The 21713-nt window shown below is 39.3% G+C and overlaps 5 non-coding genes across 5 annotated transcripts; all 5 read left to right on the top strand.

The window, feature by feature from the left end:
* Positions 1–1449: 1449 nt before the first annotated feature.
* LOC114655199 (U7 small nuclear RNA) lies at positions 1450–1507 on the top strand. The gene has a single exon (XR_003716862.1). It is a non-coding gene; the product is annotated as a U7 small nuclear RNA (small nuclear RNA).
* A 756-nt stretch (positions 1508–2263) lies between these two features.
* On the top strand, positions 2264–2323 carry LOC114655204 (U7 small nuclear RNA). Its single transcript, XR_003716867.1, has one exon. It is a non-coding gene; the product is annotated as a U7 small nuclear RNA (small nuclear RNA).
* A 1452-nt stretch (positions 2324–3775) lies between these two features.
* On the top strand, positions 3776–3835 carry LOC114655203 (U7 small nuclear RNA). The gene has a single exon (XR_003716866.1). It is a non-coding gene; the product is annotated as a U7 small nuclear RNA (small nuclear RNA).
* An 11021-nt stretch (positions 3836–14856) lies between these two features.
* LOC114655201 (U7 small nuclear RNA) lies at positions 14857–14915 on the top strand. Its single transcript, XR_003716864.2, has one exon. It is a non-coding gene; the product is annotated as a U7 small nuclear RNA (small nuclear RNA).
* A 5555-nt stretch (positions 14916–20470) lies between these two features.
* Positions 20471–20531, top strand: LOC114655200 (U7 small nuclear RNA). Its single transcript, XR_003716863.1, has one exon. It is a non-coding gene; the product is annotated as a U7 small nuclear RNA (small nuclear RNA).
* The last annotated feature ends 1182 nt before the right edge of the window (positions 20532–21713 follow it).

The following is a 21713-nucleotide window of genomic DNA, read 5'->3' as shown; positions in this document are numbered from 1 at the left end:
GCCACGTAAGCAAATTAGTGCAGTTAAAGAAAAGCAATTATAATACCCAAACTTAACTTATTTGGCCACTATCTTCTTTCCATCTAGGAAAATACTAAGGAGAATTGTAAGAACTTGTATGGTAGGAGAGGAATTAACTTGTAGTATTGTACATAATAAGCAAATAACCATTGAGAGGCTCTTACAGAAATGTGAAAAAGGTATTATGGAATGTGCAAACAGAGAACGGAGGAAGAAACAGTCGCAGACAAATAAAAGAGGAATGGAGGTTAGCAGAAGAGCAAATGATTAAATGTACTGTTGGGAAAACACCACCATAAGCAGAAGAAATGAGATAATGACTTTTTAGACCAACTATTTTTGTTATTAAGGCACTTAAAAGTTAAAAAGCAATCACAGGTGGTGAAATTGTGATGGGAGGAAGTGGATTCTCGATCAGACCAGACTGTGTATGTAGTCAGAAGGTGAAACACTGTGCATAAATTAAACACAAGTGAAAAGGGACAAACAATATTGTGTTTGGTCAAAGTAATGGAGTTTAGGCAAAAAAAAAAAAGTTGGGCTGCCTTTATTACAAATTTGTTGTAAAGGCCCACTTTAGTTTAATCCTGGCTGTTCTTCATTGACTGCTGGCTCCACCTGAGGCACTCAACCGGCATTCAGTGCTACAGACTTATCAAGTCGGGGTCCACACAATCAGACAGCTTCACTTTTTAAGCTGGCCATATTTTACAGTTGCTGAGATTTTCTTCAGAATGTTGTCCTGTATTTTTAGTTAACATGAACGTTCTTTGTAAACTCGTTTTACAGAATTTAAGTTGCTTTGAAAACATCTGCTAAAAAAATCTTATAGCGAGAAATAAACACTTAGAGATCATTACAATACGACATTAAATGAGAGTAAATGAAAATGGATCAGATAGGTGCTGAACAAGCTCATGGAGAAGAGGATAAGAAAGCCATAATATTACAAAGCATTCAAGTTCACAGCCCTAAAGCTATCTATAGATAGATAGATAGATAGATAGATAGATAGATAGATAGATAGAAAAGGGTTAAAATGAGAACTTAACATTTACAGATCATTACAATGCAAAATGGGGGACTTGGCAACCCTGACTAAGCCCTTCATTACACACTTTAATTACAATGGCAGTAGATTAGCACTTTCAGGAGGCGTGGTGAAATGCAATGACAGCATTGGCCGATTCATATGTTCATTTGCATATGGTGATGTTTCTTTTATTCTACTTTATTTTGATGTTTTTAGCATCAGTGCAAATAACAGATTTATGTTTCAACTTTAAATGAACTATATTCTTGCCTTTTATGATGGTCTACATATTATATTTTCCTAAAATTGCTAGTTGTATCAGCTCACCTTTGAGTACCACTAAGCAGAATATGTTTGAATTTAGTGGGTTGCCATCATGCTAGTGACATCAGTAATGGATTTTTAGCTCTTTAAGTATTTGTCTAGCAGGTTTTCTCAAAAGAGAAAGCCCATTATGTTGTGAAAAAAAGAAAAACATAAGTTTGTTATGTATAGTGTTATAGTACTTTATACTGTCTAGCAAATATTATTCTGGCATTTTGGAAAGTAAAGGACAAGTAAAACGTCTTACTTTAAATTTCATGCCTGTTCTTGTAGTATTTTGTTGCATGGACTTTGGGGTTCAGATAAGATCAGATACTGTTGACTTTTTTTAATTTATTTTTTCTTGTAAGTTGTTATTGTATTAAATGTTTTAAGCCTGCCTGTCTGTCACACGAAAATGTGCACATTCCTTTCCTTTGAAACTTGACATTGGTTTCAGTGGACAGCTTATGCTGGGACACATCCAATGAGTTATAATTGGATGGTTATAATGAGGACCTAACATTTCCAGAGCATTAAAATGTAAAATGGGGGACTTGGTAACCCTGACTAAGCCCTTCATTACGCACTTTAATTTCAATGGCAGTAGATCAGCACTTTTAGGAGGCGTGGCAAAGTACAATGACAGCATTGGCCGAATCATACATTCATTTGCATACAGTGATGTTTCATTTATTTTACTTTATTTTGATGTTTTTAGCATCAATACAAATAACTTTAATAACTATTTAATAATACAAATAGTTTTATGTTTCAATTTCAAAATAACTATTTTTTTTTGCCTTTGGTGACAGTCTACATATTATAATTTTTCTAAAAGTGCTGAGTACCACTAAGCAGAATATGTTTGAATTTAGTAGGTTGCCATCATGCAAAAGACATAATTAATGGATTTTAGCTCTTTAAGTAATTGTCTAGTAGGTTTTCTCAAAAGAGGAAGCCCATTATGTGGTGAAATAAAGAAAAGATATTTTTTGAGAAGGAAAAATAAAAGTGTCTAGTGTCAATTTATATAAGTTCTTGTGGCACAATCTTTGTATAGTGTTATATATAAATATTATTATATTTGAATGGATGCTATTGTATTAAATGTTTTAAGCCTGCCTGTCTGTCACACAAAAGTGTGCACATTCCTGCCTTTTAAAACTTGACATTGGTTTCAGTGGACAGCTTATGCTGTGACACATCAAACATCACCCATGAAACTGATTTCTGGGTCACAGTGGCCCTAAAATTGGGCTGCAACTTCTTCTTATGGACGACAGAACCACAGCAGTGCACCTCAAATTACAGGAAATGCACGGCTGTGAGGGCTACTTGAATTATAAAAAAATAACAGCCAAGTGATCACATCACATGTGTGGCATGAAAACAGAATGGCAGGGCAGGCACATGGCGTTGTTGCCAGGAACAGAACCTCAAAGACTCTGGAGGTAAAGACACAGCGGTACAGCCACAAGCAACACCATCAAGCACATTACACAGGCCACTTCATGTCCCTCTCACTGCAAGTGGTGGTGCGGTTATGCACATCACAAACCATGACAGACAAGAGCGGTATGGTGACGTGGCCATACTCAACTACATGAGGCACATTGCACATCTGCTGAGAATAAAGTTCAGGAAATGAACTTCAACACAAAACAAAGTGATACATGCCATGAATCCTAGAACAGGAATAACACTTGTGACTGCCACTGACAGTAAGACACACATCACACACCAGTGACATGTGCTTGAACTGTGGGACAAATGAAAATGGATCAGATAGCTGCTGAACATGTGCATGGAGAAGACATTGGGAAAGCTGCTATATTACACAAGCATTTAGGTTCACAGCCCTAAAGATATAGATAGATAGATAGATAGATAGATAGATAGATAGATAGATAGATAGATAGATAGATAGATAGATAGATAGATATGAAAGGTACTATATAATAGACAGATAGATATGAAAGGCACTATATTCCCATAGATAGATAGATAATTAAGGGTTATAATGAGGACTTAACATTTCCAGAGCATTAAAATGTAAAATGGGGGACTTGGTAACCCTGACTAAGCCCTTCATTATGCACTTTAATTTCAATGGCAGTAGATCAGCACTTTTAGGAGGCGTGGCAAAGTACAATAACAGCATTGGCCGAATCATACATTCATTTGCATACAGTGATGTTTCATTTATTTTACTTTATTTTGATGTTTTTAGCATCAATACAAATAACTTTAATAACTATTTAATAATACAAATAGTTTTATGTTTCAATTTCAAAATAACTATTTTTTTTTGCCTTTGGTGACAGTCTACATATTATAATTTTTCTAAAAGTGCTGAGTACCACTAAGCAGAATATGTTTGAATTTAGTAGGTTGCCATCATGCAAAAGACATAATTAATGGATTTTAGCTCTTTAAGTAATTGTCTAGTAGGTTTTCTCAAAAGAGGAAGCCCATTATGTGGTGAAATAAAGAAAAGATATTTTTTGAGAAGGAAAAATAAAAGTGTCTAGTGTCAATTTATATAAGCTCTTGTGGCACAATCTTTGTATAGTATTATATATAAATATTATTATATTTGAATGGATGCTATTGTATTAAATGTTTTAAGCCTGCCTGTCTGTCACACAAAAGTGTGCACATTCCTGCCTTTTAAAACTTGACATTGGTTTCAGTGGACAGCTTATGCTGTGACACATCAAACATCACCCATGAAACTGATTTCTGGGTCACAGTGGCCCTAAAATTGGGCTGCAACTTCTTCTTATGGACAAAGGAGACATGGCAGTGCACCTCAAATTACAGGAAATGCACGGCTGTGAGGGCTACTTGAATTATAAAAAAATAACAGCGAAGTGATCACACCACATGTGTGGCATGAAAACAGAATGGCAGGGCAGGTACGTGGCGTTGTTGCCAGGAACAGAACCTCAAATACTCTGGAGGTAAAGACACAGCGGTACACCATCAAGCACATGGTGCGGTGGTGCGGTTATGCGCATCACATACCATGACAGACAAGAGCAGGATGCTGATGTGGCCACACTCAACTACATGAGGCACATTGCACAGGCCATCTGCTGAGCATAAAGTTCAAGAAATGAACTTCAACACAAAACAAAGTGATACACACCATCATGCCTAGAAGAGGAATAACACCCATGACTGCCACTGACAGTAAGACACACATCACACACCAATCACATGTGCATGAACTGTGAGAAACAGAATGCAGGAGCAACAAACACTGACAGTTTAATGCATAAGCATATAAAGATATCACGTCCTAGTGAGCTGAACGACTTCTGGCCTGTCACTCTGACGTCACATGTGATGAAGACCATGGAGCGGCTGCTGCTTCACCACCTGAGGCCACAGGTCCGTGACGCCCTCGACCCTCTGCAGTTCGCATACCAGGAGAAGGTGGGAGCGGAGGATGTCATCATCTACATGCTACACCGATCCCTCTCCCACTTGGACAGAGGCAGTGGTGCTGTAAGAATTATGTTTCTAGACTTCTCTAGTGCCTTCAACACCATCCAACCTACAGTATGCTCCTTAGGGACAAGCTGACAGAGATGGGAGTAGATTCATACCTGGTAGCATGGATTGTGGACTATCTTACAGACAGACCTCAGTATGTGCGTCTCGGGAACAGCAGGTCTGACATTGTGGTCAGCAACACAGGAGCGCCGCAGGGGACTGTACTTTCTCCGGTCCTGTTCAGCCTATATACATTGGACTTCCAATATAACTCGGAGTCCTGCCATGTGCAAACGTTTGCTGACAACACTGCTATCGTGGGCTGCATCAGGAGTGGGCAGGAGGAGGAGTATAGGAACCTAATCAAGGACTTTGTTAAATGGTGCAACTCAAACCACCTACACCTGAACACCAGCAAAACCAAGGAGTTGGTGGTGGATTTTAGGAGGCCCAGGCACCTCATGGACCCCGTGATCATCAAAGGTGACTGTGTGCAGAGGGTGCAAACCTATAAATACCTGGGAATGCAGCTGGATGATAAATTGGACTGGACTGCCAATACTGATGCTCTGTGTAAGAAAGGACAGAGCCGACTATACTTCCTTAGAAGGCTAGGCTGGTGTCCTTCAACATCTGCAATAAGATGCTGCAGATGTTCTATCAGACAGTTGTGGCGAGTGCCCTCTTCTACGCGGTGGTGTGCTGGGGAGGCAGCATAAAGAAGAGGGAAGCCTCACGCCTGGACAAACTGGTGAGGAAGGCAGGCTCTATTCTAGGCACAGAGCTGGACAGTTTGACATCTGTGGCAGAGCGACGGGCACTGAGCAGGCTCCGGTCAATCATGGAGAATCCATTGCATCCACTGAACAGGATCATCTCCAGACAGAGGAGCAGCTTCAGCGAGAAACTGCTGTCAATGTCCTGCTCCACTGACAGACTGAGGAGATCGTTCCTCCACCACACTATGCGACTCTTCAGTTCCACCCGGGAGGGTAAACATTAATATTATACAAAGTTATTGTCTGCTTTACCTAGATTTTTATCACTCTTTAATTTAATATTGTTTTTAATCAGTATGCTGCTGCTGCAGTATGTGAATTCCCCCTTGGGGATTAAAAAAGTATCTATCTATCTATCTATCTATCTATCTATCTATCTATCTATCTATCTATCTATCTATCTATTGAAAAACAAGGAGAGATTTTAAAAATTATTTTATTAGAAGATATTAACAATATTGGTGTATTGCTCAAAGTATGATTAAAAAAATATATTATTAAAAAAATGAATATAATATTATTAGTGAGAGGGCTGAGCTTGGTGTGATACACTAATTTTTCGATGTTTGGTGCCATTTTTGTCATCAGCAACCTTAAATTGCCGCATTCCAATATTGACAATCTGTTTCTTTTCTTTGTTAATAGATTGTTGACCATGCTAAATCCTCTTTCAGATAAATATGATGAATGGAGACTTGTAGATCGTCTAATTTGTGTTGCCATCAGGGAAAAGTAGTGTTTCTTCCCAATGAAGAGGCCTGTCCACGAGAATTAAAAGATTTGTTGTTTGGTGAAAGTGAAATCCACATAGGCGAGCGACAGAGACACAAAGTTGCTGGCGCGTAGTGCAGGCCGAGGGGGTTGGCAAACGAAGCCCCCTAGTTTTTAATAAGTAGGTCCATGTAAGTTTTTCTTTGACTGTGATCTGTAGGTACCACTGTAATTTACCACTGTAATTTTAGGTTTACACTTGCTCTGAAGGAATTCTGAAACAACTAGGGGGCTCCGCCCCCTGCTCGCTTCGCTCGCCAACCCCTGGCGTTGGGACATGAGAAAGAGTCAGATGTATGAATTAGATATAGAATAGTGTGCAGCTTTGGATGATGCCCATAGAAATAACAAATAGAGTGTTTGTCATATATTAATGTTTTATTGGAATATTTCTTTGTATACAACATTAGCAGTAAAGATGGTGTCTTGTCCTTGAATGAGTCTTCCTTGGCATGGATTATTTATAATTTTAACTTTAACGTCAGATGAACGGCGAACACATGAGAAGGCAACATAAAGTTGTCCATGTCCAAAAACGGGTTCAGAGAGGTAGATGCCAACCTTGTCCATGGTTTGTCCTTGTGATTTGTTGATGGTCATGGCAAATGCAGGTTTAATGGGGAACTGTCGGCGTTTCAATGTAAAAGGTAATTCTAGCTCAGAACTTGTAAGGTCAATTCTAGGAATGAGAACAGTATTGTTAGCATGTGATCCTGTAAGAACTGTCGCTTGAATAACATTGCGTGTCATGGTGTTGACAACTAACCGTGTGCCATTGCATAAACCCTGTTTTGTGTTAAGGTTTCTTAATAGCATGATTATTGTTCCGTTTTTAAGGGCAAGGTCGTGTTGTGGTAATCCGGCAGGGTTAATAGTGTTCAAATATTCTAAGGGGAAATTTATATGTTCATTGTCGTCATCAGAGTCAACTTTGTCTGAGCTTAGAAAGATCTGTGTCTCTCCAGGAAGTAATGAAATGAGTTGGTTATTAATGTGATTAACATTAATATTTTTTGGACATAATATAGTGCGTTGTGTTAACAGGGGTATTTGGTCTAATGTGATTGCTGTTCCAAATATCTCTTTTACTAAGTCGTCTGAGATAAAGGATTGTGGAATGGAAATAATATCTGGGTGAAGTCCATCTGTATTTGTGAGTGTACCATTTCCCAGTTGTATTAGCCAACTGTTATATTCTGGATCTGGACATCGCATGTTTTGTACCAACTGTATTGTTTTAAAGCAATGCCAATTGATCTAGGATGTAGATTTGTGCATATTTGCGTTGTTGATTTGTTTCAGGGTGCACTGTTCCAATGCGATGCAGTATTTGTGCACATATGGGAAAGCAGTATGGGCCATTGCCTTTTGGTGGCCTGATATTTACTCCGGTATATGCAAAAGCAAATGAACTATTGTAGGATCTAATGCAGTTCATAAAGTTTTTACTTTTAGGTACATCGTCAGTTAGAAGCTTTAGTTGAGCTTTGCGTTTTTGGAGTCGAGACATTTTTTCTTATGGATGTGTGGGGGGGATCGTTGTTGCGCGAGCGTTTTGTTTCTTTTTGTGTTCCTGTGTCTTGTTTGAATCCCCCTCTTTGTGTGTGTCCCGTCCCTTGCTTGTAGGGTCTGTGGGGTGGTCTTGTGTTCTTTTTTTTGGTCTTCCATGGGCTTGTTGAATCCCCCTCTTGGTGTGTGTCCCGTCCCGTCCCGTGCCTGTAGGGTGGGGGGGTATGGTTGTGCCTTGCTATTGTGCGCTCGTCTGTTCTTTTTTTTTTGGTGTGTTTAGTTTCGTGTGCAATGTGTTTCGTACTTTCCCCTCGTTTGAGTACTCTTTCCCCTCGTTTGAGTACTCTTTTATGTGCCTTTTCCTTATTTTGGTGCTTGTTGAGCCTCATTTTTGTGACTCCTTTCTGTATGTGCTCACTCCTGTTTTCTGTGCTCTTGTCGGACTCTTTTTGCGCCTGCGTCTCTCGCGGACCCTCATCCGCCTCTCTCGCCCTCTTTTGTCCGCCTTTCTCGGGTCCTCAGCCGACTCTCGCGGACTGTTTGTTGCGCCGGCGCAGTACGTCTTTTTGCAGCTACGGCCCATGGCCGGATGTGCCTGCGTCCATCATCCGGTTTAGCATTCTCGGTTAGTAATATGGATGTTCTTGTTGTTGGTGCAACAACGTGCTGTAATCCGCGCATGCTCCTAACCTCTCTTCTCTCCTCTCTCTCTCTCTCTCTCTCTCTCTCTCTCTCTCTCTCATAGACTACAGCTTAATAGCTTAGTTTGTAACAGTGGTGTCATCTAGTGGCCATTTGTAGTATTACATCTAAAAGGATTTGCAACATGGTACTGAATTTATATTTCTTTAAGAGGTGTAGTACTAGGGTGTTGTACCGTGTTAGCCATTATGAATGTAGAGAAAAGCCGCAAAATGACACCTTTTATTGGCTAACTAAAAAGATTACAATATGCAAGCTTTCAAGGTAACTCAGGCCCCTTCTTCAGGCAAGATGAAAAGTCAGGCAAAATGACACCTTTTATTGGCTAACTAAAAAGATTACAATATACAAGCTTTCGAGGCAATTCAGGCCCCTTCTTCAGGCAATAAAAAAAGACTGTTAATAAGAGATGTGTTTCTTTATTACAGAATCACAAGTTTATATCCATCTGTTTAACTGTCTGATACAGAAAACTTCAGTTTGTAATGTGATGTGGACAGAGCCGGTTCTAGGATTTTTGCTGCCCTAGGTAAAGTTGTAAATGGCGCCCTGTCACCCCCTTTGCCTTGAGAGGAGTCATCACTGCCAGACCTGTACATTGAGACCTGGAGACAGGACTGGGGACTGCGAAGTATTTAGGACTTTAAATTTACAATTTGAGAATGTCGAGTTAAATCAACATCTGTATAAATAATAATACATTTTATTTATACAAGGCACCTTTCTAAGCACTCAAGGACACAGAACAAACAATAAATAAAAGAGCACATTATAAACAGAACTTAAAACATCAGAAAATACGGAAAATATAAGTAAGTAAGTAAGTGATCTTTATTGTCATTCATACCATACAGCAGTACAACAATGGATGCATAGCTGAAAGAAATTGTGTTTCTCCAGGCTCAATGTGAAGACATAAAAGACAAATTCACGCAAGACAACATATAGACATTACAAACATTTCACTTCATACACAGAAAGTAGGTAAGACAGCGTAAGACAGCACAAGGCAGCACAGTACAAACAATAAAAACAAAAGATATATATAAATGTAAGCCAGTCAGCGGGTGAAATATAATATGAAAGAAAATATTGCACATCATTTCACAGTGATTGTGATATTGCACTATATGGATACAATATTTAGATAGATAGATAGATAGATAGATAGATAGATAGATAGATAGATAGATAGATAGATAGATAGATAGATAGATAGATAGATAGATAGATAGATACTTTATTAATCCCAAGGGGAAATTCACAAATTTATACATAATATATACAATATAGACAATGTAATATTGTACGATATTACAATACAATATAATGTAAACTTAAGACCTATTTGTGGTAATAAAGTGCACAGTAAGTAAGAGAGCAAAAGGACAAAGGTTATTTAACAGAGTTTAGTATTCTGATGGCCTGGGGGAAGAAGCTCCTGTTAAATATGGTCGTTCTGCAGTGCATACAGCAGTAACGTTTTCCAAAGGGAAGAAGTTCAAACAGCCCATGTGCCAGGTGTGTGAGATCTTTTATGATCTTGATGGATCTGCTCTGGCAACATGAGTAGTGTAATTCTTGAACAGATGGGAGTGGGGACCCGATGACTTTCTCCGCTGTCCTCACCACTCTTTAAAGTATCTTCTGTTCAGCAACAGTGCAGCTACCATACCAAACTGAGATGCTCCTGGTCAATATACTTTCTATAGTGCCTCTGCAGAAAGTTATGAGGACAGGAGAGGGAAGGTTTGCTCTTTTCAGCCTTCGGAGAAAATGAAGTCGCTGTTGTGCCCTCTTGACAAGAGAAATAGTATTTGTGGTCCATGTCAGGTCATCTGTAATGTGCACTCCCAGAAACTTGGTGCTTCTCACTGACTCCACACCATTTCCATGGATTGTAAGTGGCCGGTGTGGCATGTGTTTTCTCCTGAAGTCAACGATGATCTCTTTTGTTTTGTTGACATTCAGTGCCAGGTTGTTTTTTCCACACCAGGCAATGAGTTGATTGACTTCCTCTCTGTATGCGGAGTCATTGTCATTACTGATGAGGCCCACTACTGTTGTGTCGTCTGCGAATTTTATGATGTGATTCGAGTTGTAATTGGCACAGCAGTTGTGAGTCAAGAAGGTGAACAGTAGGGAGCTTAGAACACAGCCCTGGGGAACCCCAGTGTTCATGATGGTAGTCTCAGAGGTGTTTTTTCCAAGACGTACTGTCTGGGGTCTGTCTGTGAGGAAATCTAAAAACCAGTTACACAGAGGGGTGCTGATGCCTAGTGGTTCCAGTTTCTTTACCAGGTGTTGTGGGATGACAGTACTGAAGGCCGAGCTGAAGTCAATAAAAAGCATCCTCACATGACTGTTCTTATTTTCCAGATGAGCCAGTGTCAGATGGAGTGCAGTTGCTATGCAGTATGCAAACTGAAGTTGATCAAATGTGGCAGGCAGTCTGGATGTGATGTGATTTTTGATCAACCCTTCGAAGCACTTCATCATGATGGGTGTGAGTGCTATAGGGCGATAGTTGTTCAGTGATGATGTTGGTGATTTCTTTGGTAGTGGAATAATGGTAGTGGCTTTGAAGCACTGAGGAACAATGGCTTGTCTTAGGGAGATGTTGTAGATGTCTGTGAGAACAACTGTAAGTTGGTCAGCACAGTCTCTGAGTACACACCCTGGTATGTTGTCGGGACCTGCAGCTTTCCGTGGGTTGACCCATAGCAGGGCTCTCCGAACATCACTGTGGTCGAGACAGAGTATTTCATCGTCCATAGTGAGAGGGGCTTTTATTGCTGTTGTGTTGTTATTTTCCTCAAACTGGCTAAAATATATGTTAAGTGTGTTGAGGAAGTCTGTGTATAAAAATTAAAACCAAATGAAGCCACTGTAATCATAAAGAAAAGCCATTTTAAACAGATGGGTTGTAAGTTTACATTTGAAAGTTGAAAATGATTCAATATTTCTAATCTCAGTAGTTAGTGAGTTCCAGAGCTTGGGAGCAGAACAGCTGAATGCTCTGCTCCCCATGGTGGTTAGACAGGCGAGAGGGACGGTCTGATAGATGTAAGGTTACGGGAGGGAATGGCAACAAGAAGAATGCTGGATAGATATGGAGGGACGAAGTTATGAATGGCCTTAAATGTTAACAGCAGAAACTTCAAAACTTAATGGGGAGCCAATGAAGCTGCTGTAAGACTGGAGTAATATGGTGAATAGATGGGGTTTGAGTAATGATGAGGACAGAAGAATTCTGGACTAGCTGAAGCTTATGGAGGGAACTGCAATAGTCCAGACAAGAAGTAACAAGACTGTGAACAAGAATGGCAGTGGTATGGGGAGTGAGGGAGGGGCGGATGCGATTAATATTACGTAGGTGGAAGTAAGCAGACCCAGGTGATGTTATTAATGTGAGATTGGAAAGATAGACTACTATCAAGACACCCAGACTCTTAACCTGAGGTGAAGGGGACACAAAGGAGTTATCAATAGCAAGTGAAAGATTATCAGGTTTAGATAATGATGATTTTGCACCAATGAGGAGAATCTCAGTGTTGTCACTGTTTAATTTAAGAAAATTTGAAGAAAACCAGGATTTAATTTCAGCAATGCAGTCAATAAGCGAAGATGGTGGAAAACAAGAGGTGGGTTTACTAGCAAGGTAGAGCTGGGTGTCATCAGGATAACAGTGAAAATTAATGTTATATTTACGAAAGATATTGCCAAGGGGAAGACGGTAAATAATAAAAAGAAGAGGCCCCAGGACAGAGCCCACCTGAAGTAACAGCGGTGGGTTGGGATGTGAAAGTTTTAAGCTGAATGAACTGAGTGTGGACTGAACGGCAGGATCTGAACCAGTCTAGTGGAGTGTGGGTAACGCCAATCAAAGATAATCTATTAAGGAGAGTGGTATGACAAATAATACCAAAGGCCGCACTCAGGTCAAGAAGGATGAGAATACTGTAATAATTAAACCAGAGTCAGCAGCCATAAGAAGGTCATTGGTAATTTTAACAAGTGCCGTTTATGTACTATGGAGGGGGTGAAAACCAGACTGGAACTCTTCATACAGATTACGTTTACAAGAACGTCTCATAAAAACACGCTCTTGAGGGGGTGTCATTTCATAAAAAAAGTAGGGCTGTATTAGTAGCCTTTATTTATTGCTTTTAACGTAAGAAAAGTAAGTCTCACTTTGGTTACTGGTAAAATGAAACACATTTTTCTATAGTTGACTATTTAATCTACCAGCTAAATTTCTGCCTCTTGATGATAGTGACATTCTACATAGTTTTTTATAAACTAAGAAATTTCCAAAACATATACATGCCATTTAAATTAAAATAAATTGAAAACTTACCATAATGACAACATTTCATGAAATCTCTCTCTATATATAAAATCCTAAGCCTAAAAGTACAATGATTTTATGTGACGTTTTTATGTCCCATTTTTTGTCATGCTTTAAATCAGGCTTATTTTAAAACCTACATATATATGTTTGGCATCATTCTTTTCAGAATTTATCCAACTTTAATGTGATGTTGTTAGGTTTTCAGATTCGTATTCCGTTTATAAATTATAAACTAAAATATCAAGAAAGTAATGGTTTTTACTTTTGATCAAATAAACTTTCTTTCACAGAAACAAACTACTAAAAAAATGATCTATTCATAACACCAATGTTTGTATTTATTTAGCTGAAGGGCGAGTTACAATGACCCATTGCATACCACTTTAGTTTTCACGTGATTTTTCCTGTTAAATGACTCATTTTTTTTTAAAGTTTTTTTATCTATAAGAATGTCAGTTAAAACAAATGGATCATTTATTTAGCCTCTAATAAATACTCATCGAGCATAGTGGACCTCAGTTTAATGGGAATACTCCAATCGGTAAGAGAGTAAATATTTTATTCTCATTTCATGATTTTTACTCCGTTAAATAATAATTTTTTCTTTTAGTTATTTATAGAATTTCATGTTTTTGACTTCAATAAATAATCATTTTTCTTTTGAATGTTTACAGATTTACTAATATTCTGGCCGCAACTGGGGGTTGGGTGCCAAAAGCGCTGGGGGGGTTTGCCCCCTAGTGAGAATATAACGATAATCTTTAAACAGGTATGTTGTTGCAGCACCCGGCACACAATGAACCCCCTGGAATGGGACCCGGGGCATCATTTAAAATATTATGGCTACTTTTATTACAGTTTTGTTGCATCTTACATTCCACATTTAGTTTAATGCCAGCTGTTCTTTACTGGTTACTGGCTCCACTTGTGGCACTTGGCGTGCAGCGCTACAAACTTATCGAGTTGGGGTTACGAACGATCAGACAACTGATTTTTTTTTTTAACCTGAACACATTTTACAGTTTTTGAGCTTTTCTTAAAAATTACTCTCTGTATTTTTAGTTAAGGGCGGCACAGTGGCGCAGTGGTAGTGCTGCTGCCTCGCAGTTAGGAGACCCGGGTTCGCTTCCCAGGTCCTCCCTGCGTGGAGTTTGCATGTTCTCCCCGTGTCTGCGTGGGTTTCCTTCGGGTGCTCTGGTTTCCTCCCACCATCCAAAGACATGCAGGTTAGGTGGATTGGCGATTCTAAATTGGTGCTAGTGTGTGCTTGGTGTGTGGGTGTGTTTGTGTGTGTCCTGCGGTGGGTTGGCACCCTGCCCGGGATTGGTTTCTGCCTTCTGCCCTGTGTTGGCTGGGATTGGCTCCAGCAGACCCCCATGACCCTGTTTTCGGATTCAGCGGGTTGGAAAATGGATGGATGGATGTTTAGTTAATGTAAACTTTCTTGGTAAACATTATACAGATAAATAGATATAGATACAAATATAGATAAAAATACTAAGGGTTATAACGAGGACTTAACATTTACAGGTCATTGCAATGACTTGGCAACCCTGGCTAAGGCCATCAGTGCGCGCTTGATTTCAATGGCTGGATATCGGCGATTTTAGGAGGCGTGGCGAAATACAATCATTGGCCGAATCATATGCTCATTTGCATACGGTGTTGTTGCCTGTATTTTACTTTATTTTGATATTGTTAGCATCGATACAAGTGAAAGATTTATTTTTCACTTTAAAAGAACTACATTTGTACCTTGTGTAAAAGTCTAGATATTTTATTTTCCTAAATTTGCTTTTTTATGAGCATACCTTTGAGTACCACTAAGTAGATTATGTTTGAATTTAGTGGGCTAACCTTTAATCTAAAGTGGTCGTTAATGGATTTTTAGCTCTTTAAGTATTTGTCCAGTAGGTTTTCTCCCAAAGAGAAAGCCCATAATGTTGTAATAAAAAAAGAAAGATTTGCTTTGATTAAATTACGGCATACAATTTTTGTGTCAGTTTAAAATGAAGCGCAAGATGTTGTATGATATATAACATGTCTATCAATCGCGTGAAATAATTAAAAATGAAGCAAAAACGAAGCAATTTTTTTGCGTTTAGCTTAGCAGGTTCGTTTTTAGGCAACATATTGTGCAATGCATAGTGCAGATGGTGCAGGCACAACGTAAACATTTTTTTGAGCTCCGGTCTGGTCCGGACACATTTTTCTAAAAAAAAATAAAGACAGGGATCTCTACATGGGTATGCAGTAATGAGCCATGACCACTAGAGGACGCACGAGGTGCTTGCCTAGACCGCTTATGCCTAAAAACAGTCCTGGATGTGGTTTAACTTCTTAATAATGTCTGGACCTGGATCTACCATTCATGTGTTTAAATGGACACGCCACTGCGCAAAGCCAACTATTCCTGCACCACTAGTCAAAGCACTATAATCTTCAGGACCTCGTTTTATAAGTTTGTATTGGCCAGTTACTGAAAATATGTTTAAAAGAATAATTTACTTACGATTAAGAAAGACGCTCAAGCTACACTGCATTTTCCTTTTATCATTAAGTCATAATGACCCAGGTTGGTCCTGGCGAATATTTATCAAAGACTGTCAAATTCCCATTTGCTAGCAAACGGTAGATGAGTCATCGTATTGTTTAACAGAAAAGCTGAAGCCAAATTCCGGCTTTCCAGGATAAGAAAGAACGGCAAGGAAAGCCTGAAAGAGAGAAGAGACGGTGACACAGTTTGTCACACAGTCTCGTAACTTTAGTCCATTCTCCATATGCGGTGCAGACGAACTGGTTTACAGGATAGTTAAATCTAACCCAACAACCAACAGAATAACAAATGTAATTAAATGCCATTTCGAATAAACCGGGCAGGCGTGTGCATATTTATTTTTAAATGATTTACAAGGAATGTGCTGGGTCGTAGTAAACAGAAAACGACTCTTCTGTGAGTAATGATTTCGTGTTAGTCAGCTTTGTATTAAGAGTGCGGCATCTGTCAGCTAACGTTGTTCATGCACCTTACTAAATCAGTCCTGCTCTGGTCTCAGCTTCATTCACCTTTTTTCTGTTACTTTGGACAGAAACCACTACGACTATCTGATCGAATGTGCAATTCGAATTTACTTAAAAAAGAATTTGAAGCCAATGGCTGGCGTTTGAATGTAAAAGAATGCATGTTTGTTTTCCCTCGCACTAATTCTGGCATCATGATATTCCTGGCGTGCTATGCAACCCTGCGGTTTTTATCGCATCACTTCCAATAGCAGCCTTTTCGTAAATTTGAATGGTTTATTATCTCCCTTCTGCGGTGGGCTGCCGCCCTGCCCGGGGTTTGTTTCCTGCCTTGCGCCCTGTGTTGGCTGGGATTGGCTCCAGCAGACCCCCGTGACCCTGTAGTTAGGATATAGCGGGTTGGATAATGGATGGAAGGATTATCTCCATTGATTAAATGTATGCCCTATGATAAGTCGAGTTCAGGAGTGTTTTAACGGTTTTGTTTATTAACTATTTTAGTGGGTTGTAAAGGACTTAACCCGGTGGCTTAACCACCTCGGACGAGTGGTTGTACATCAGTGCATGTGATCGCCCAGGCTAAGAAGCGGCAAAATTAACGAGTGACAGGCAGAGTTGCAACAAATGGAGTAAGTGCTACGAAGAGCATGGGAAAGGACAGGAAAGACGATGAATGGGTGAATGGATGAATACGGGAACGATCGGTCAGCTTGTTGGTGTGTATTTAGTGACAAGAGGTTTGGACGGACACCATCGGCTGTAGGATTGTCAGTTGAAAAGTTCCGCAGCGCAGTAAGTTTGAAAACTGGAAATTTGTGAGAGCGATCGAAGGAAAATGGAGAGTCACCTCAGAAGGAGGGAATTTGAGGTCCAGAGTGTATGCGTGACTGATATCGAGAGCAAAATAGTCAAGGGCCATGCGGGATATCAACAGTGGTTGCAATTTGGAAATGCGGGTTACTGACCTGAGAGGCAATTCGGATCTGTACGGCAGATCTGGAAGCGGCGGGTTACGCAAGAGTGATTCGTTCTGGTGTTCTAACAGGGGAAAACAATACACGATGTAGGATTTCTGTAGATTTTAAATATATTTTCACTCACGAAGACATAGATTTTGCGGCCACGATTTTAAAGAAGACCAGTTCGTGGTGAGGTGGGTGTGGCAACGAGCTATCAGCGCATGCTCCCAACTTCTCTCTTGCCCATTGAATAAGTTTATGCACTTTATAGCGTTTAATTCTTTGTTGTAGAGCTGCTATGAATAAACTTCTGCTTACGCTTTTGTGACTTAATGGAGTTTGGGATAGCTTTGACTTTTTTTTAAATCGCACTACCTATCTTTTTGATTTCCAAGAGCAATTTTTCAATTTTTTTTTTCGCTCCCGTTCCGAATCTCTCCTAAATCTGTGATTCCTGGCTGTTGTTTTATGCGAAGACGTTCTCGTTAATGCAAATGGAAAATAACTGGTATAACTCTTGATTACCTTTTATTGTTAACTAAAAAGATTACAATATGCAAGCTTTTGAGGCAACTCAGGCCCCTTCTTCAGGCAAGATGTAATCACATCTTGTAATCACAAGATTACATCTTGCCTGAAGAAGGGGCCTGAGTTGCCTCAAAAGCTTGCATATTGTAATCTTTTTAGTTGGCCAATAAAAGGTGTCATTTTGCTTGGCTTTTGTCTACATTTATAACGGCTAACACGGTAAAACACCCTAGTACTACTTTTATTGTTATAAAGGTTTTAAAATCCCCTTTTTAAAGGACGTCTTCTGTGTCAGTAAAGGATATTTCATTTGGCTATCTCCACCATAGACACAGAATTACTAGACGCCGCATGAAATTCAGCATTGTACGTCAACGTCGCCGCCATATTGCGAGTGGCACTGCTGTGGAGTGAAGTAATGGATAAAGATGCCTCACGCTGGTGCTGCTTGGGATTGTACAAATCGCTGTACGCTCCAAACCAGATCCCGGGGATTACATTTCATAGGTAAAGCTGAACAATTGTTTTGGTTATATTTGGCAATTAGAAAATCCCGTTTTATAATCTTAACTTTAGCCACGCCAGGCTAAGCTAGCAAAGCTATGCATTTATGTGCTCAAGTGAACCTCCAAACAACGTTTTGGCTAAACGTATTTAGTTACTAACTATGTAGATTGTTGTTAGCTGTTAACATTTCTCAAACTCTGAAGGTTTCCCAAAGAAATCCACCTCAGGAAGCAGTGGAAGGTAGCCCTTAGAGGGGATTTTGGGAAAGCTGTCCTGTGATGTGTGCCGTGCTAGTTTGGTAACACATGCTGTACCGGCATCATATGATCAAAGCTACCACATGCTCACATTTAAAAACAAAGGAGGTTTGATGATTCCTTCTGACGGTACAGTCAAGGTGGTCAAAGTAGCTGAGCGTGTTATCCGACAGTCGACATTAGGACAAGCTGTCAGGGTATCTTTGATCAATCAGTTTGTTCGGGCTGAGATTGGTTCAGATGATGTGTTTTTTCTCAAGGAGCACATCGAGGAAACACAGTTTGAAATTGACAACCATCATTTTATGCTCGCGTCTTTAGTTGTGTCTGTCTTCCACAAACTAAGGCTACACATATTGCCAGACTGAATACTCTCAAATTACAGAGTGGCAACACACGGAAAAATCTATAAGACAGTTCTGTTTCATGGATTTTAGATCCTATCCTGTATATGTTTAAGTAACCACATTGTGTGTGTGTGCGAGAGAGAGAGAGACATTGAGAGAGGAATGAGTGAAATGTTTTCAGAAATTATTAAGCCAATTTGTATACAATAAAATTGTTTATTTTTGTCATTGAGTGTATCATTTCACTGTTAAAAGAAAGACGAACAAAGATAACTGGCAGTAACAGTGCAAAATTCACAATTGCTATGCCAATTTGAAAAGTTAAGTTTTGAGGGTAGTTTTAAAATGTGTTATTGAATTGAGCTGACGAATATGAGAGGGAAGAGAATTCCAGAGTTGAGGAGCACAATGAGAGGACGCTCGAGCTCCCATAGAACTGAGTTTGATGTGCAGTACAGAAAGTCGAGCTACAGATGAGGATCTGAGTGAGCGAGAGGAGTGTAAGTCTGGAGGAGATCAGTGAGGTTGTGGAGAGCTTTAAATGTTAAGAGTGGTATTTTGTATTGTATTCTGTAGTTAACAGGGAGCCAGTGTAGTTGAGAGAGAATAGGTGCAATATGTTCAGTGGATTTAGATCAGGTTATTATCCTGGCAGCTGAATTTTGAAGAAGTTGTAAGTGATGGATAAGTTTTTGTGAAATGCCAGATAGAATAGCATTACAGTAATCTATACGTGAGGTAACTCGGGCATTAACCAATACTTCAGTACTGTATTGCACAAGAACAGGACAAAGTCTAGAAATGTTTCGGAGATGAAAGAAGGCAGTCCGAGAAATGTTACTTATATGGGAGGAATTATTTAATAATAATAATTATTATTGTTATTATTATTTAATTATTGCCATTATTATTGTATAAATGGATATAAATACTTGCATTTAAACAATTCGCCAAAATCTGTTGTATGTAAACGATACTGTTTTAAACGTTATTGTTTTTTCATCAGAAAACCCGGTTTCCACTTCTACCTGTATTAGTTTAAAAGGCACTTTTGCCACTCGCAATATGGCGGGCGCACTAAAGTATTGTGTCATCTGGGCAACACAGTGAATGCGGTGTCTATCTATATATGTCTATGATCTCCACCACCACGCGGTGTTACAGAAGTAGGTTCAGTCGTGGTTGCTGGTTTAATACATAGAACATCTAAAACAATGAGAGAGAGTGAGGTTTTGAGAGCATGAGCTGCTGCGTGTTGCCGCACCGATCACACGAAAAACCACCTGGATTGGGACCTGAAGCTTTATTGGCTGCTGGCTACAAACTTATCAAGTCGGAGTCCTTGTTTTCTTAACATAACCACATTTTACACTTGTTCAGCTTTTCTTTAAAATTTCTCTCTGTATTTTTAGTTAACATGAACTTTCTTGGTAAACATTATATAGATAGATAGACATCGATACAGATATATTTAAAAATACTGAGGGATATAATGAGGAGTTAACGTTTACAGGTCATTGCAACGCAAAATGGGAGGATTCCCCATGACTTGGCAACCCTATGACCCTCTGTACGCACTTAATTTCAACGGGTTGATATCGGCAATTTTAGGAGGTGTGGCGATGACATCATTGGCAGAATCAGGTGCTCATTTGCATACGGTGTTGTTTCTTGTATTTTACTTTATTTTGATATTGTTAGCATCGATTGAAGTTTAAGATTTATATTTTACTTTAAAAGAACTACATTTGTGCCTTGTGTAAAAGTCTACATATTATATATTCCTAAAATTGCTTTTTTATGAGCATACCTTTGAATACCACTAAGTAGATTATGTTTGAATTTAGTAGGTTGCCATTAATTTAAGCTACTCATTAATGGATTTTAGCTCTTTAAGTATTTGTCTAGTAGGTTTTCTCACAAAGAGAAAGCCCATAATGTTTCAGTCTCCAAAAAAGATACATTTTGTTGTTTGTATGTATTGAGAAATCAAGCAAAATTACATCTTTTATTAGCTAGCTAAAAATATTATAGTATGTAACCTTTTGAAGCAACTTGCATCTTCTGAGGCAAGAAGAGAGGGATCTGTAAAAACACACTGAAACACTGAGTTTGCCCATATTATCGCCCAATCTCTAATCTTCAATTTATGGCTAAGATCTTATAAAAGGTTGTTGCTGCTCAGCTTAATGATTTTTTAAACTTGCATGACTTGCTTGAGCCTTTTCAATCTGGATTCAGGGCCCTACATAGCACTGAAACTGCTTTACTTAAGTTAACCAATGACGTACTTATAACCGTAGATTCTGGGATGGCCGCTATTCTATTTCTCTTTGACTTAAGCACAGTGTTTCATACAGTTAACCATGACATTTTACTGTCCCGACTTTCAGCTCTTGGTATCTCTGGTGCTGCTCTTTCTTGGTTCACATCATACTTCAGTGTTTGCCAGTACTACGTCTTCATTAGGGAACACAAATCTGCCACTACTTCACTCATACAAGTTACCCCTCAAGGGTTAGTTCTCAGTCCAATCCTCTTTAACATCTCTATGCTCCCATTAGGTGAGATTATTCATCGGTATGGTCTAAGCTTCGACTGCTATGCCGATGACACACAACTTTATATGAGTGTTAATGCAACCTGTTGCACTGACTGACTGCATTCAGGAAATCAATCATTGGATGACAGATAACTTTTTACGAGTTAATCCTGATAAAACAGAAATCTTATTAATTGGTACCAAATCTGTTCTCTCTACTCTTCGTTGGCTAAAAATTGACATTGATGAGATCCTGGTTGAACCCTCAGAATCAGTCTGTAATTTGCGTGTCATCTTTGATCAGCTTCTTACTTTTCAATCACACATTAGCTTAATAGTACAGACTGCTTTTTGTCATCTCCATAACATTGTTCATCTGCATTCTTTCCTCAGTGTGAAGGATACTGAAACATGCTTTCATCACTACCCGTCTGGACATCGGAGCTGGGGGGGTCCTCTACAGCGCATCTTCAACCTGAGCCTGGAACAGGGGAGAGTCCCGAGGCTTTGGAAAACATCTTGTATCACCCCAGTCCCAAAGGTATCACGTCCTAGTGAGCTGAATGACTTTCGGCC

Source organism: Erpetoichthys calabaricus, chromosome 7, assembly GCF_900747795.2.
Source record: "Erpetoichthys calabaricus chromosome 7, fErpCal1.3, whole genome shotgun sequence".
Taxonomy (NCBI): Eukaryota; Metazoa; Chordata; class Cladistia; order Polypteriformes; family Polypteridae; genus Erpetoichthys; species Erpetoichthys calabaricus.
The sequence above is the reverse complement of the archived record's forward strand: the minus strand, read 5'-3'. Positions and strand labels throughout refer to the sequence as shown.